The sequence below is a fragment of the Petaurus breviceps genome, unplaced genomic scaffold (assembly GCF_028583685.1).
Source record: "Petaurus breviceps papuanus isolate PSGF00001 unplaced genomic scaffold, PetGlider_PUasm1.0 90977, whole genome shotgun sequence".
Classification (NCBI taxonomy): Eukaryota; Metazoa; Chordata; class Mammalia; order Diprotodontia; family Petauridae; genus Petaurus; species Petaurus breviceps.
In genome coordinates, this window is record NW_027187391.1 from 48,789,103 (window position 1) to 48,807,014 (window position 17,912).

A 17,912-nucleotide genomic window follows, 5' to 3' on the forward strand; every position below is an offset into this window, starting at 1 on the left:
TTCTATTCTCTACTTTGACCCTGTCCCTTTTCAAAAGTGTGCGCTTTCAACTTCCCCCTCCCCCAACCTGCCCTCCCTTCCATCATTCCCCCCTCATCCCCTTCCCCCCTGCTCTCCTGTGGGCAAGATACCCTATTTAGTATGTATGTCATTTCCTCCCTAAGCCAAATTCAGTGAGAGTAAGGTTGACCCATTCCCTTTTGCCTTCCTGTTCTTCCCCTCCATTGTAACAATTTTCCCTTGCCTCTTTTATATGAGATAATTTACCCCATTCTGTCTCTCCCCATCTCTTCTCATTATATTCCTCTCTCACCTCTCAATTTCACCTTTTAAGTATCATCCCTTCCTATTCAATTGATCCTGTGTCCTCTGTCTATGTATATCTGTACACATATATACACACACTCACATATGTATTCATATGCACATATATCCTTCTATGTAGACATATATATGTATGTATGCATGCATATATGTGTGTGTGTGTGTGTGTGTGTGTACATACATTTATATTCCCTTCAACCATTCTCATACTGAGAAAGGTTTCATAAGTTACAATTATCGTTTTTCCATGTAGGAATGTAAATAGTTCAACTTTGATAAATTCCTTATGATTTCTTTTCCCTGTTCACTTTCTCATGCTTCTCTTGCTTCTTGTATCTGAATGTCAAATTTTCTATTCAACTCTGGTTTTTTCATCAAGAATGCTTGAAAGTCCTCCATTCCATTGAATATTTTCCCCTGAAACATGATACTCAGTTTTGCTGGGTAGGTGATTCTTGGTTTTAATCCCAGCTCCTTTGACCTCCAGAATATCATAATCCAAGCCCTTCCATCCCTCAGTGTAGAAGCTGCCAGATCCTGTGTTATCCTGATTGTGTTTCCACAATATTCAAATTGTTTCTTCTTGGCTGCTTGTAATATTTTCTCCTTGATCCGGGAATTCTGGAACCTGGCTATAATATTCCTAGGAGTTTTCTTTTTTGGGATCTTTTTCAGGAGGTGATCAGTGGATTCTTTCAACCCCTATTTTGCCCTCTGGTTCTAAAACATCAGGGCAATTTTCCTTGAGAATTTCTTGAAGGATGATTTCTAGGTTCTTCTTTTGATCATGGCTTTCAGGTAGTCCAGTAATTTTAAAATTATTTCTCCTGGATCTATTTTGCAGGTCAGTGGTTTTTCCAATGAGATATTTCACACTGCCTTCTACTTTTTCATTTGTTTGGATCTGTTTAACAGTATCTTGATTTCTTATAAAGTCACTAGCTTCCATTTGCTCCAGTCTAATTCTGAAGGAGTTATCTCTTCAGTGAGCTTTTGAGATTCTTTTTCCATCTGACAAATTCGGCTTTTTAAGGCATTCTCCTAATTGGCTTTTTGAACCTCTTTTTCCATTTGAGTTAGTCTGTTTTTAAGGTGTTGTTTTCTTCAGGCAGGTTGTTGACTCTCTTTTCCTGATTTTCTTGGATCATTCTCATTTCTCTTCCCAATTTTTCCTCCACTTCTCTTATTTGGTTTTCGAAATCCTTCTTAACCTCCTCTACGTCCTGTAACCAATTCATATTTTTCTTGGAAGCTTTTGGTACAGGAGTTATGACTTCATTGTCTTCCTCCTGTTCCATGCTTTCATCCTTTTTGTCCCCAAAACAGGAATCTAGAGTTGGATTGCTGTGCTTGCTTTGCTTCCTTTGCTTGCTCATGTTGTCGCTCAGTTACTTGATTTTTGAGCTTTTTGCCACAGTAGAACTCTGCTTCCGGAGAAGAGAGCTTTGTCCCAAATTGCTGGGGTTTTCTCAGCTGCTGGAGCTATTAGTTGGCTGCCCTCTCAGAAGCCTCCACCGGCTCTGGCTCACTGGTCATACACCCCAGAACCTCCACCCTAGACAGCAATCCAGATCCAAGCAGGTTAAAGCAAGAGTGAGCACTAAAGCAGCCACAGGGTGGCGGCCACCACGCCTCAGCTTCTTCTCCCTCTGGGGGGCAGAGGCCAGACTGCACTCCCGGACCTCCTCTTCCCAAAGTCCACACTGACCTCTCACTTTGTCTTTGGCATTTATGGGTTGATAATTCTGGAAACCACCACAGCTGCTAGTGATCCACTCTCCTGAAGTCCCTCCAGCAGCGACTGGGTGGGTGGCTGAAATAATAAAACCTCTGGCTCACATGGGGCTGGGCTCTGCCCACAGAGAGCTGCAATGAACCCTTCCTGTCCACCTGCCAGGCTTCCTTTAGCAGGAGATTTGTTTCTCTCTGTCACTTTGTGGGTTCTGTAGACCTAAATTTTTTTAGAGTCATTTTTTATGGGTATTTGAGGTGGTTATGTGGGGAGCACATGGAGTTTTCCTGCTTCTATGCTGCCATCTTGGCTCTGCCCCAATGGTTTTTGTTTTTTTTTTTTTTAAGCCCAAGTGTGGACATTTCAATTTATTCCTCTGGTTAGATTTGGCCAAACATTCTAACTTGTCAAATCTTCTTAGATCTTTATGATTAATGTCTTTTGCTAGATCTCCCAGTTTGTGTCACTTCCAAATTTGGTAAACATGCCTACTATGCCTTTACCTAAGTCACTGATAAATATGGTGAATGGCACAGGATTGAGAACAGGTCTTTGAGGCACTCCACCAGCGAGCTCTTCTTCAAATTAATACTGACCCATTATGGCCTATAATTCAACCACTACCAAATCTACTTTACTTTACCAGCAAGTAGTTCACAACTGTCATGATAGCTATATGTATGTTGTTGCTATTGTTAGTTTCAGTCTATGACTGACTTTTTGTAACCCTACTTGGGATTTTCTTAACAAAGATGCTGGAACAGTTTGCCATTTTCTCTCCAGCTCATTTTAAAGAAGAGGAAACTGAGGCAAGCAGGGTTAATGACTTATCCCAGGTCACATAGCTAGTTTAAGTGTCTTGAGGCCAGATTTGAATTCAAGTTCCTAACTGCAAGTACAATGCTCTATCTACTGCACCTACCATGAGGACAGGGTGAAAGCCTGTCAAATATTCTGTTGAAATTTAAATATAACATTATGTCTATAGCATTTCCCTGATCTATCAGTCTAGTTACTCTGCCCCAAACTGAAATGTGATTAACCTGGAATGACTAGATAAAAATTAACTAGATTTAGAGTCAGAGGGCCTAGGTTCAAATCCTAGTTCTGACATTTTCTTTGTAATATTTGAACAAAGCAGTTAACCTCTTGGGGCCTGTTTTCTTGCCCATAGAAATGAGTAGATAGGACCAGATGGTCAAATGACCTTCCAGCTCTATATTGTGATCCATGATAGCTTCTCAAGGTCACTGCTTCCTTTTTAGATACTTCATAATCCATTCTTTTAAGTAAACTAATATTTACTAAGTTCTTATTATATGCAGTCAGAAATTCTGAATTTCTATCTTGGTTCAGACATTTACTAGCCATGTGCCCCCAACAAATTAATTAGCCTTCTATGCCTCAATTTCCTCATATATAAAATGATGTATATGTAAAAATAATATCTGGCCTACCTTCCTTATAGTATTTTAAGGAAAGTATTTTTAAAAGTCTTAATGAGCTCCAGAAATGTGAGCTATTATATACCCTAAGGAGGTCACACCAAAGTATCTATAGCAAAACGTTCTTGTGGTAGTGAAGAACTAGAACCAAAGTAGATGTCCATCAATTGGGAGGTGACTAAATAAACTGGGGTACACAAATGTAATGAAATATTTCCATGCTTTAAGAAAATGATGAATATGATGAATATAGAGAAGCACAAAAAGACTTACAGAAACTGATAAAAAGTAAAATGGCAGAGAGAAAATGACATACCCAATAACTACAACAATGTAAGCAGAAATTGGAATAACCACACAATAATCAAAAATGAATGTTTCAAAATTATTAAAACAAATGAATAAACTTGGCCTCAAAGAAGAGGTTTGATAAGCCATATTCTCCCTCTCCTTTGCAGAATCTGGTCCACAGGTACAGAACATTGCATATAATGTCACATTATTTGTATATAGATAGATTAGTTTTGCTGAATTTCTGTCCCTTTGTTTTCATTTATCTTTCTTTTTAAAAAAATTCTTTGTTATAAGGGATGACTGTCCAGAAGGTATAAAGAGGGAAATGTAGATAATCTCAAAACAAAAGGTCTTCATATAAAATTTTTAAAAGAAATAAGATATTAATACTTTTATTTCAGAACTGTGCTAAGGAGAAATGAAGATCATATCAGCTACAAAAAGAATACTCAGTTTGTCTTTAAATGTACATATAGCTTAATGTTATTGCCTGTAATTTATTATTAAAGAGCAAACATTTACTAACTGCAGAAGGTTACAGGACCCTACATAGTTAACTAATTTGAATGCTAAAATGCCAAGGAATCATAGAGACTGAAGATATGAGGCCTATATTCCAATTACTAAATATGTTCAAAGATCCAAAAGAAAAATAAGAAATGAAGAAATTCAGGGATTTTAAGAATATTCAGTTTCCAAGTATCTTTCTTATTTACCTTGATGAGAGGTTCATGATAATGTATCCAGCATGTCTGATTTTCAGAAAATTCATATATAAGAGATAAATAGAGCAATACTTACTACTCCACATGCATGTATGAAATATATTTCAAGTTCAATAGTGAAGAAATAAGAAACTAGCAGTACCATATCTCGAACTATATTACAAAAGTAATAATTTCAAAGCTATTTGGTATTTGTTTTTAAAAAAATATACAGAAAAGTCAATCAGTGGAACAGATTATGTTTTACAACATAGCAGCATTGTGTTTGATAAATATTGAAGACTACAACTATTATAACCGCTAAAGAACTTGGAAAATCATCTGACAGAAATTAGTTTTCGACCAACATCTCACACCAGATAGTAATTTAATTTCCAAAAGAGATAGAGAATCTACTTATGAAAAGTCACCTCATAAACAAATTAGAGGATCAAGGAAGACGGTATCTTTAACAAACAGAGATAAGATAGAAGGTCTAGACCAAACAATGGGATAGAGTAAATCACAAGAGCTAAAATGAATGATTATAAGTACCTAAAATTGAAAAACTTTTGCACCAATAAAGATGATAGTCAAAATTTTACAAGAAACAATTAACTGAGAAAAAATTTTTTTGCAGTCAGTTTCTTAGATAAAAGTCTGATATCCAAGGAAACTGATTCAAATATACAAGAACATGACCCATTCCCCAAGTCACATGGCTAAATGATATGTATAGCCATAAACAATTATATAAAAATGCTCCAAATCACTAATAGTAAAAAGAATTGCAGTTTAAAACCACTTTTGAGGTTCTACTTCACACGCATCTGATGGCCAAAGATGACAAAAAAATGAAACCAACAATTATTGAAGAGGAATGTGGGAAGACAGGAACACTAATGCAATACTAAATGCAATGGTGAATTGTAAGTGGATACAGACATTCTAAAAAGAAATTTGGAGTATTCATAAATTCACTAAATTGTGCATATTCTTTAAGCACAGTGATGCCATGATAACAAAGGAAAGAAGGAAAGGACCCATGGATACAAAAATATTCAAAACAGAATTTCTTATTGTGGGAAAGAACTGGAGACTGAAGGGTACCCATTAATTGTGGAGTGGATGAATGAAATATGGCATATGAATGTACAGATTATTATTCCATGACAAATGTCAAAAAAGTTGGATTCAGACTATAAAATGATGCAAAATGAAATAAGTAGAATGAATACAATTTATATAATGACTATAAGATTATAAAGAAAAGGAGTTTTGATAGATTTTATAATTGATCAATGCAATTTTAAGTATAATTCCAGAGGCCTAAGTATATTTCTTATCTCCTCACAGAGAAGTGATGGACTAGAGGTACAAAATGAGATAGACATTATTGTATATTACCATGCTTTGCTTATTTGTTGTTTTTCCTTTCTTAGTGGGAGGAGAATTTTTGAGAAGAGGGGAGCCAGTAAAAGTATAACCAAAAAAAGAGAAAAAAGGAAAGAACAGAACAAAAAAGAGGGTCACTGAAGCATTTTTTTAAATGTATAGAAAAGAACAGGAACATATTCAGAAAGAAACACACAAGCAGAACAGCTTTTACAATAACATGCTTAATTATAAACTTTTAAAAAGCAAGCATATATAGTAAGGTTTAAATGATCATGTATAGAGGATTCTGAGAAAATAGCAGAGTAGGTCAGAAAACTTTCCTCTCTCCAAATTTCCTTTACAAAAAAAGACAGAACATTGCCTCAGAGGGAATCTACAGTAGAAATAAACAAAAGTTACTGTAAAGCAGCTGTTTGCCTTTCCTAAGACAACTTGAGAAGACCCCAGGAAAGACCTGACCTCCAGGGCTGGAGGTTCAGGCTGACTGCAGAATCAACAAACAATAAACCCTGGGGGCAGGTGGGTTGGGAGGTAGAATCAGTCTAAGAAACTGTCATCTCACAGACTGTGTGGGGGTCTAACTGCTGAGCAATCTTTTGATTGAAGGACTTTCTATTGTCAAGGGACACCAAGCATAACTGTGCTGACCAGAGCTGACCAGAAGTATCCCAAGCTGAAGGGGAAGAGGAGCTAGCACACACCTGGTAGGTACAGCAGCAGTAGCTGTAGCTGTAGCTGTGGGCACTTGCAGGAGAGCAGAGTCCATCGTTTCAGTTCCAGGGCAGAGAGGACAGCTGTAGTTTGCAGCCACTGGAGGGTCCACAGGGTGCAAGATCATTTGCAGGTTGGACAGTGTAGCTAGGGCATGGCCTACGAGTGGAGAGGGGAGTCCAAGGATGGTCCTTGGCACAGATCTCAGAAAATACAGTAAGAAGGACCCAAGATTTGGGGCATCATTCCCCATACCTTGGGATTATAACTTGATTATACTAATAGCTGCAAAAAAATAAATAAATAAAACCAAAAAATAAAAATGAGTAAGCAAAGGAGAAAGAATCCAACCATAAACAGCTATTATGGGGATAGAGAAGATCTGGGTTCATACTCAGAGGAAGATAACAGGGCAAAAAGAGCCACTCCTTTTTCAACGAGAAATGTCAAATGGTCCCAAGCACAAAAAGAGTACTTGGAGGAACTTAAAAAATACTTGAAAAAGCAAACAGACATTGAGGGAAAATTAGGAGAGGAAAAAAAGAGCCCTCCAAGAAAATCATGAAAAAAAAAGCAACCTACTTGAAAGAGAAAATCAAAAACTTGATAAAAAAAATTCCTTGAAAACTAGAATTGGGCAAAAGGAAATTAATTAATTACATTCTATGACACTAAGAAATAATAAAACAAAATCAAAAGAATGAAAAAAACAAGAGAATGTGGACATCTCATCAGAAAAAAAACTGATCTGGGGAACAGATCAAGGAGAAATAAAAGAATAGTCTGACTACTTGAAAAGTATGATAAGGAAAAGAATCTTGATACAATATTACAAGAAATTATCCAGGAAAATTGCCTAGAGTTCTAAAACAAGAAGGCAAAGCAGAAAGAGGAAAAAATCCACCAATCACCACCTGAAAAGATCCCAGGAGGAAAACTTGCAGGAATATCATAGCCAAGTTTCAGAGCTCCCAAGTTAAGGAGAAAATATTGGAAGCAATGAGGAAAAAATAAATTAAATATCGTGTAGTAAGGATTACACAAGAACTAGCAGCTACTATGTTGAAGGACTGTACTAGTATATTTGTTGTAATACTATATTTTATAGAGCAAAAGAGCTAGGGTTATGACCAAGGGTAACTTATCCAGAAAAGTTAACTATAATCCTGAATGATGAAATAAAAAAGGGCATTTAATGAAGTGAAAGACTTACAGGTATTTGTGGAAAAACAGCAGAACTTGAGGGAAAATTTGACATATAACATCCAGGAGAAATATGAGGTACGATTAAGGCCCAATTATAAGGGACTCAATAAGGTCAAATTGTTTACTTCTTATATGTGAAAATATAAGCAGTACTCTTATGACTGTCATTATTTGGGTAGTTTGAAAAAAAGGCTTGGATTGAGTTATGTATGATTAGGTGATTCTAAAAAAATAAAAGTGTGGAGAGAGATAAAAAGGAGCAATTATCTCATATAAATGAGTCAAAAAAAGGAAAAATTGATACAGGAAGAAGCTAATGGGGGGAGGGCAGGTAGTGATGGAACCTTACTTTCACTGGTAATATGTTAAAAAGGGAACAACATATTTATCTAGGAAGGCATAACTCTTCTAAATACAGAAAGAAATAAGGGAGTAAGAGGATAGGGTGGTGGGAGAGAATAAGGGAGGACTATTGGAGGGGTGAGTAGGTTAAGGAAGAGGAAGGCAAGGTAGTGGGTAAAAGTAAAAGCAGGTCAGTAAGGAGGGATAGGAATAGGTTGAGAAGGATAGTGAGAAAAAAAACCAGGAAGGAGGAAAATATACAAGTAATTACAGCGTAGAATGTGAATGGGATAAATTTATCCATAAAATAGATACTGAGAACACATTAAAAATTTGAATTCAACAGTATGTTGCTTTTAAGAAAGACTAGAAAAGTAAGAGATACACACAATGTAAAGATCAAGAGTAGACTTTATTGTGTTCAAAAAGCAGAGGTAGGGGTGGCTAGGTGGCGCAGTGAATAGAGCTCCAGCCCTAGAGTCAGGAGGACCTCGGTTCAAATCCGGCCTCAGACACTTGACACAATTACTAGCCGTGTGACTTTGGGCAAGTCCCTTAACCCCAATTGCCCTCCAAAAACCAACCCCCCCCCAAAAAAAAAACCAAGAGGTAGTAATCATTATCTCAGACAAAGTTAAAGCTAAACTAGATTTAAATCAAAAGAGAAAAATAGGGAAACTACTTTGGGTCAGCAATATTTAATATTATTTTAGACCATTTAAAATAATTAGATAGTATAAAATAAGAGTATATACCTGCCAAAACAAGTATAGGAACTATATGAATATAAAACATAAAATACTTTTTATACAAATAAAGTCAGATCTAAATAACTGAAGTAATACTTACTGTTCATGGGTAGGTAAAGTCTTAATTTTTAAAATGACAATTTTACTTATCTATTCATTCAATGCCATCCCAATTAAATTACTAAAACATTATCTCATTGAGATACAAAATATAATAACAAAGTTCATATGGAAGAACAAAAAGTCAGGGACTTCAAAGAGACAAGGGAAAAAAGATGAAAGGACAGAGATTTAGCAGTATTAGAACTTAAACTATATTATAAGGTGAGAGCATCATTGAAGCAAGTGTAAAATGGATAACTATAATTATTTTCAATTAAAAATTTCTTGTATAAATAAAATCTATGCTGCCAAGAATAAAGGAATGCAGAAAAGGGGGGAAAGCTTTCATAGACAGTCTCTCAGATAGGATATTAACTGGGTTGGAATATTGCTAAGGTGTAGGAACACATGAGCTAGTTGATTTAGAAAAACATGGCAAGACTTGGACTTAAGAAGTAAGATGCTATCTACCTTCAGAGAAACTGATGACAAGTAGAAATAAGAACAGTACAGTCTTACATATATATGCATGAGTGTATATATATGTACATTTATAGCTATGTATAGATATCTATTTGTCTATGTATCCACGCTTAATTGTAGCCTTATTTAGGTGAAGCATGGGGAGGGAGGGAGGAAAAAACCTAAAGTAAAAAGTGCTCAGCATAGAACAAAAGAAAACCTACAAGAAAGCAAAGAAAAGCTGGGAAGCTTTGAAAGCAATGTGTAGTATTTATTATGTAAGTTTTCTTGAAATGGAAATTTATTGTTTTATACTGAATCCTCTCTTATGTTCTTCTCTGTACATGGCAATTTTTTTTCCTTTTCTCCTTTTCTATTTAAGTTTAAAATAAATAATAAAAATTACAAAATTTTTTTGAAGTATCACATACAATCCTCATTTTTTATCCTACTTTGTATGTGAAATGTTCTTTTTTTTAGTATTCATTAAAATTAAAAAATAAAATTTGTCCCCCAAGTCACTGAGTACAATCTCCTATCTCTTCTACAACATAGCCCACATCCTTTACATGGGCACTTGCAGGGAGAGAGGGCTCACTACTTTACAAAGTAACCTAGTTCGTTCTTAGATAACTCTGCTATATAGGTTTTCCTTAATAATAGGAGCAAATAACTCCACTTTAATTTTACAAAAGCTTTCTGAACAGCAGTTCTATTAAGTAATGCTTATGTTATTATCCCTATTTTGTATTTAAGGAAACTGACTTGCTTGCTGTTAACACTACTATTAAGTGGGAGAGCCAGAATTTGAACCCAGGTCTTTTAAGTCCAGTGCTTCTTCTATTATACTACATTGCCTCATTACAACTACACCTTCAGAAATATGCCTTCCTCTAAATTTTGCCCACTTGATCCTTGTTCTGTTATAAAACAGAGTGTTCCCTCTTCTACATAAAAACCTTTCAAATATCTGAAGGCAGTCGCTCTTTGCCCCCTTGATCTCCCCTTCTTCAAGACAAATATTCCTAGCTCTTTACTTAACTGTTCCTCTTAATGATGTGATTTCAAGACTCCTATAGATGCCTGTAAATTTGTCAAAGTGTCTCTTAAAATGTGACACCTTAGAGTGAATACCTCACTCCAGATTTGGTCTGACCAAGGGCAAGTGCAACCAAAAGATGTAGGGAAGGCTTCTGACATTTCTCCATTACAAATAGTGCTAGCTCTTGGTTTTAGATAGACACTTTTTACCACATTAAGGAGAAAAAAAAATATATATATATATGTATATATATTTACTGCTTGGGTTGTTATTTGTAGCAGCCATGTTTTCCTGTTGACCTATGTATAGACCTTGTGTCCAACTGAAATCTCCAAGGTCTTTATATATGACCTGTTGTCAAGTTAGGCCCTCATTCTGAATTTGTACAAATTACTTTAAAAAATTAAATCTAAGATTTCACTTTTATCCTTGTTAAATTTCATTTTTTTAAATTGGTTTTGGTTCTTTGTTCCACATTTTCAAGACTGTTTGAATCTTGAGTTTGTCATCTATATATATTAGCTATTCTTTCCCACTTTGTATTATCAGTAAATATAATGAAGATGCCTTCTGAGTCTTACCAGTCATTAATGATAATGCTAATCGGACAAGGACAGGCTTGTTTCTTCTACAACTCCCACAATTAGTCTCGCAACAAGAAAACTTGGCCAATCTTGCTAACAATGATATGAACTGCCATTATAAAATGTTAATTAAATACGTATATCCATGTTTTATTTTGTACTCTATTTATATAGAGCTCTGCTTTCTTTTTAGGATCCTGCTATGTATTGAAGACAAGCAATGATAATTTAAAGAAAATGTCAAATGTTCTTTTAGGGCAATGGCACAGGTTTGCCATATAACTCTGGACAGTCAAGTTCTATAAGCAAGCTTACTTCTTCAAATATGCTTCCTTTTATCTACTGACATACAGATTAAAATGTCTCTTACACTATTAAAGCATTCAAAATGCTAGAGATATCCATGCATCAAGGAGTTTTTTTTTTCTTTTGAGAGGGAAAGGCAAGGTAATTTCAGTTAAGTGACTTGCCCAAGGTCACACAGCTAGTAAGTATCAAGTGTCTGAGGCTGCATTTGAACTCAAGTCCTCCTGACTCCAAGGCCAGTGCTCTACTGTGCCACCTAGCACCCCGAAGAAGTTTTTTTCTTGTGAAATTTCAATGTTTGAAATATCTGAATTTTCAGAAAAAACTATGTTTATCTATATACAGGAATAACCTTATACATGGTAAAATGGTCTTTATTCTCATCGGTCTCAAAATTCACCCCTTTCTTTTTACCAGTCCCTGATGCAAGGGTACAGAATAAGAGGTCTTAAGGACACATGTGGCCTCAAGGCTGCAGGTTCCCCATCCCTGCTCTAGGGCCTTAAGTTTATCTTCCCAAAATAGGATGAATTTCAACTCAGAATTAATCTGTAGGGTCCAGATTCCACATGAACAGGTCTTATCACCATAGGTGACCTTGGAAGCTTATCAACACATCCTGATGCTACCAGGAATTTGTTTCAGCTCAGATATGGGTTAAACCTTAATCCCCTGGATCAATCAAGTTTTGGGAACATAGTACTTGCCTTTCAGAATTTGCCTAACATGTATGGGGACTTCATGACAGTTGAGAAAACCATGGTAGCTCCTAATCATAGCTGAAATATTTTCATAGCCTTCACTTTTCTTGACCTTCTCTGGGGCATCTGACATTGCTGACACCTTTCCTCCTCTACAAGAAAGAGTATTCTTTCTTGTCTCTCAGTTTTCATGACACTGTTCTCTCTTGGTCATACTCTTCCTCCTACCTATCTGAATGTTCCTTCTTATTCTCTTTTTGCTACCTCATCATCCATATTGTTCTCCCAGCTGGTTCTGTTCTGGGTTGTCTTCTTTTTCTCTACTGTCTCTTAATAACTTCACCTAATTGCCTCAGTTTAATTTTCATCTCTATGCAGATAACTCCAAGATCTACACACCTCGCCCTAGTCTCTCTGAGCTCTAGTCCCACATCACCAACCAACTTTTAGATATTTACAACTGTATGTCTCATAGGCATATCAAACAAAGCTCCAAAAAAATAACTCATTATCTCTTCCCACCAAACCCACCCTTCTCTGAACTTTCCTGTTCTGATTGAAGGCACTATTGTTTTCTGTCCAGTTACTCAGATTTGACAAGCTTCCACATCTCATGGATTTTAATTCCACATTTCTTAAATCGGTCCTTTTCTCACCACTCACAAGGCCACCCCTATCACTTCTCATTTGGACTATTTGGTATCCTTGCCTCAGGTCCTTCCTCTCTCCACCTTATTCTCCAGATAGCTAGCAAATGATTTTTTTTTTTTAAGCAGAGGTTTGAACATGTAATTACCTTGCTAAATTCTAGTAGCCCTCTTTTGGCAGCTATGTGGCAGGGCCTAAGATCAGGACAACCCAAGTTCAAATCTGGCTGCAAGCATTTAGTAGCTGTGTAATCTTCGGCAAGTCACTGAACCATTACCTGCCTTAGTTTCCTCCTTTGTAAAATAGGAATAATAGCCCCTATCAAAAACTGAAACACTAATGTATTGTTGGTGGAGTGGTGAACTGATCTAAGCATTCTGGAGAGCAATTTGGAACTATGCCCAAAGGGCTATAAAAATGTGCATACCCTTTGACACAACAATACCACTTCTAGGTTTGAATCCCAAAGAGATTATAAAAATAGAAAAAGGACCCACATGTACAAAGATATTTATGGCAGCTTTTTTTTGTGGCGGCCAAAAATTGGAAATTGAGGGGAGGTCCGTCAATTGGGGAATGGCTAAACAAGTTGTAGTATATGAATGTAATAGAATACTACTGTATTACTATACGATGTATACTGTAGGAAATGATGAGCAGGATTTCAGAAAAATCTGAAAAGACTACAAACTGATGCTGAGTGAAATGAACAGAAACAAGAGAGCACTGTCCACAGTTTAGCTCTTCTCAGAAATTCAAGGATCTAAGACAACTCCAAAAGACTCATGATGAAAAATGCTATCCACATCCAGAGAAATAATTATGGAGACTGAATGCTGATCAAAGCATACTATATGCTTTTTGTTTTGTTTTTTGTGGTTTCTCCCTTTCATTCAAATTCTAATTTACAACATGACTAATGTGAAAATATGTTTAATAAGAATGTATGTATCAAAACTTTATCAGATTGCATGCTGTCTTGGGGAGGGGGAAGTGGAGAGAGGCAGAGAAAATTTAAAACTCAAAAGCTCATGGAAGTGAATGTTGAAAACTAAAATTAATTATTTTTTAATAGCCCCTACCACCCAGGGTTGCTGTGAAGATCAAATGACATAATATTTTAAAGTGATTAGCAAAATGCCTGACACATAACAGGAGTATATAAATGTTAGTTGTTATTATTATTGTTACCTCTGTGATGAAATATGTATTCCTTTGTTTGGAATTTAAAACCCTTTACAACTTGACTCCAACCAAACTGACATTCTTGCTATTCTTCACAACTCTTGTCTTCCATAGTACTTTTGCAGAGGCTGTTCTCCAAACTCAGAATTCATTACCTCCTCACTTCTGCTTCTTAATAACTCTAATTTCCATCAAATTTTAGTAAAAGCACCAAATGAGACCTTTCCTGGTTTTCCCAGTTGCTAGTACCTTCTGTATAATATATACAAGCACACATATATAATATTTTATTTATTTCATTGTCTATTGTATTATTGTAATTATTATGTACATGATTTTTCATATATGTATGCAGATGATATTTCTCCCAGTGGAACGCAAGCTCCATGAGGGCAGGGACTATTTAGTTTTTGTATTTGATTCCCTAGTGTCTGGAACATAATAGGCACTTAAGAAATGTATTTACATGACCAAATAGGTGGTTCAGAACCAAAATAATTATTAAAAGATCTTGTAAAGTCCTTCCTAAGAAATATGTATATCTACCTAAAAAGGTTTCCATCCAGATAGGAAAAATAATGCACCCAGAGTAAAAACAAAGTCAATCACTGTTGTTGCAACATCCTGTCTTTCTGCCCTCTTTTTCTCTCAATTCTCTCTTCTATTCTGCTACTTTTGGGATCTTTCCCCTGAAAAGTATGGTAACTAGGATTAAAAAGGTAAGTGAATCGCTCTTTTAGGTTAAAAAAGAAAGCTTGCCCAAACAATGAACTATCCAAATTATTTTTATTGCTCTGAATGTTCTTCCACTAAATGAGTGATTATCTGAGGTTTCAAAATAAATTTCTTATGTGAATTCTGTTATAATTTGTTGTACATGATTTGATTTGTATGATTCTATACAGTATCTGTTCCTAAGGTAACACTAATATTTTCTGACTAGGCAGGACCAGACTGGCATTATTGAAAATCCTTTTTAAAAATAATTTTAATTCACTTCCATTCTCTTCTAGTCACCTACTCCAACAAGGGAAACAATTTGTGGAAACACATAATGCTTCTGTGACCTAATTTCATCAACTGAGGTGATATTCTATGTCTATTTCAAAGTGTTAAATATAAATTAGCCAGTTTCTAAAAAGCATCTCTGATTCAAGAGTAAATAAGTCAAGTTAACAAGCATTTATTAAGTGCTTACTATGTGCCAGGGGCTGTACTAAGTGCTGGGGACATAAATATAAGAAAAAAAAGGGGGGGAGGGAAACACTCCCTGTCCTCAAGGAGATTACATTCTAATTATGGAAGATAATACATAAAAGGGTAGCTGAAAAGGGTGAGGGGAGGAGGTACCAATTTGGTAGCATGGTACCTAAATTCTGAGAATCCAGGACTGACCCTTCTCCAAAATGGAGATTCTGGAAAGAATTCACCAATGGGAAAGGAGACTGCAGGAGCAGACTGAGAAGGCAGCTAAGAGGCATGGTAACTAAGTACTAAGAGTCATGGATGACTGGCCTGGGCCCTTCCCCAATATGGAGATTCTAGGAAGAACTCATCAATGAAAGGGCCATAGGAGCAAAGTCAGGAAGCAACTGAGAGCCACAGATCTACGTAATAGAGATGATGATGATGATGATAACTAATCTGAAATACTTATTACAGCTTTTTGTAATTAGTAAGTTTGAGTATTAATTTTTCACTTTAAAGAATGAAAACAAATGTAAGTTAAATAATCATTTTGGTAAGACAATCACCAACGAAGCTTAAGTGGATCGAACTACAGAAAACACACACGAGAGAATAGGCTACTGACCGAATATAAGAAAAAATTATGAAAAACTGAACTCAAGCTATGTTAAATAATCTTCTAGTATACAAAAAATGTACTTACAATAATACAATGCAACAAAAAACTTTCATTTTAATAAATATTTATTAAATGTTTACTACCTGAAAGTCAGGTTTGTTTTTTCTCCAATGTTACTACCTTAGATACCTTTTCCCATAGATAAGGATATATCTAAGGATATTTACAAACTATAAATGACCATATAAAAATACTTCAAATCACTAGTAAGAAGACAAATTAAAATTAAAACAATTCTAAGGGGTTATCTAACATCCTTCAAATTGTCAAGAGAGAGAAAGAAAATGGAAAACTTTTAATACTAAAGAGATTATAGGAAGACAGACATGTTCATATACTGTTGGCGGATCTATGGATTCATCCAAGTATTATCTATATCATGTTAGAATCATGTAAGGAGAGTGACTAAAATCTTCATGCCCTTTGACTCAGTGATCTCCTCCTGGGAACATACACTAGAGGAGGACAAAGAGAGAAGTAAAGGTCCAACATATGCCAAAATATCCATAGCAGTGTTTTTTTCTGGTAGAATAAAACTAGTAATTAATGTGGGTAGAACCAGTATAATAAAGTAATGGAATATTGCTTATTACTTGAAATGGAATATTACTTGACAAGTGCTGAATATGAAGAATTCAGAGAAATAGAAGGTTTGTATTAACTCAAAAGAAACATGAGATGCCCAAATTTAGAGAATCTACCCCCAATGTTCACATGGGCTATTTGTGCCTGACCTGTGTTAGGATATTCTGAGCTCCTAGCTCCTACTCATTTGATCAGTCACAGTATGATACACTGTAACTTAACTCTAGCATAGTGATGTCATTTTGGTCCTCTTCCAGAATGAAGGACAACAATCAGTGAAGTGATATGGAGTGAAATAAGCAGAACCAGACAAAAATTATATAATGACTACAATGTAAAGGAAGAGGATCACTAAAAAAGAAGCTAAACCCAGTAACAGAAAAACCAATAATGTTCTCCAAAAATGAAGAAAGGAATGAATGGATGAAGAAAAAAGCATTTATTAAGTGCTTACTATTGTGTGAGGCACTATACTACATGCTGGGAATAAAAATATAAGCAATAAGCCGTCAAAGGGGCTTATATTCCAATCAGGGGAAAACAACAGTATATACCCACACACATATATGTATATATACATATGAGTGTTGGTCAGTAAAGAGAGTATCTAAGGAGTTACAGAGTCACAAGGATAGTTAATTGATCCACAGAACAATCAATTGACATGCCCTTTTCAAGAACAATGGTAGTGGCACAGTATTGATTTGATTGATTGGCCTACTGAAGTCAGATCATGGTTTAGATGAAGATGGGAAGATTTTTGCCTGGGGGGTATTATGCCAGGTGGGAAGAAGCAGGACAGCAGCAGAGTGGGTGGCAATATATAGTGGTTCATAGCTGGAAATAGTGTGAAACATGTTCAAAGAATATGAACAGGTACTTTTCAAAAACATGAAATGAAACTACATGAAGACCATTCCAAATCAACTAATAAGAAGAATGTAAATTTTAAATTACTCTGAAGTTTCACCTTATACCCATCAGATTGGCAAAAATTACAAAAGACTAAAATGGCAAATGCTAGAAGAGCTGTGGGACTATAGATATATTTTCGGTGAAACTATAGGTCAATCATTTTGGAAAATAATTGGAACTGGGCAAAAAAGAATCATTAAACTATACATACCCTTTGACCTAAAAACATTATTAGTAGGAATATATCTGAAGAGGTCAACGGCAGGGAAAAGGCCTAAAAATATTCAAAAGTATCAATTTTTGAAATAGTAAAAAAAATGAAAGGAAAAGGTGTGTCTATCAATGGGGAATGGCTGAACCAACTGTGGCATATGAATACAATGAAGTATTATTGAACCATAAGAGAAGATACATGAGGGCAGCTAGGTGGCACAGTGAGTAGAGTGTCAGCCCCGGAGTCAGGAGGACCTGAGTTCAGATCTGGCCTCAGACACACACACACACACACACACACACACACACACACACACACACACACACACACACACACCTAGCCATGTAACGTTGGGCAAGTTACTTAACCCCAATTGCCCTCTAAAAAGCAAAAAAA

At 35.8% G+C, this 17,912-nt stretch overlaps 1 protein-coding gene across 5 annotated transcripts in view; it reads right to left on the reverse strand.

The window, feature by feature from the left end:
• Window positions 1-17,912, reverse strand: part of LIN28B (lin-28 homolog B) — a 129,341-nt gene that overhangs the window by 85,704 nt on the left and 25,725 nt on the right. The window lies entirely within an intron of this gene.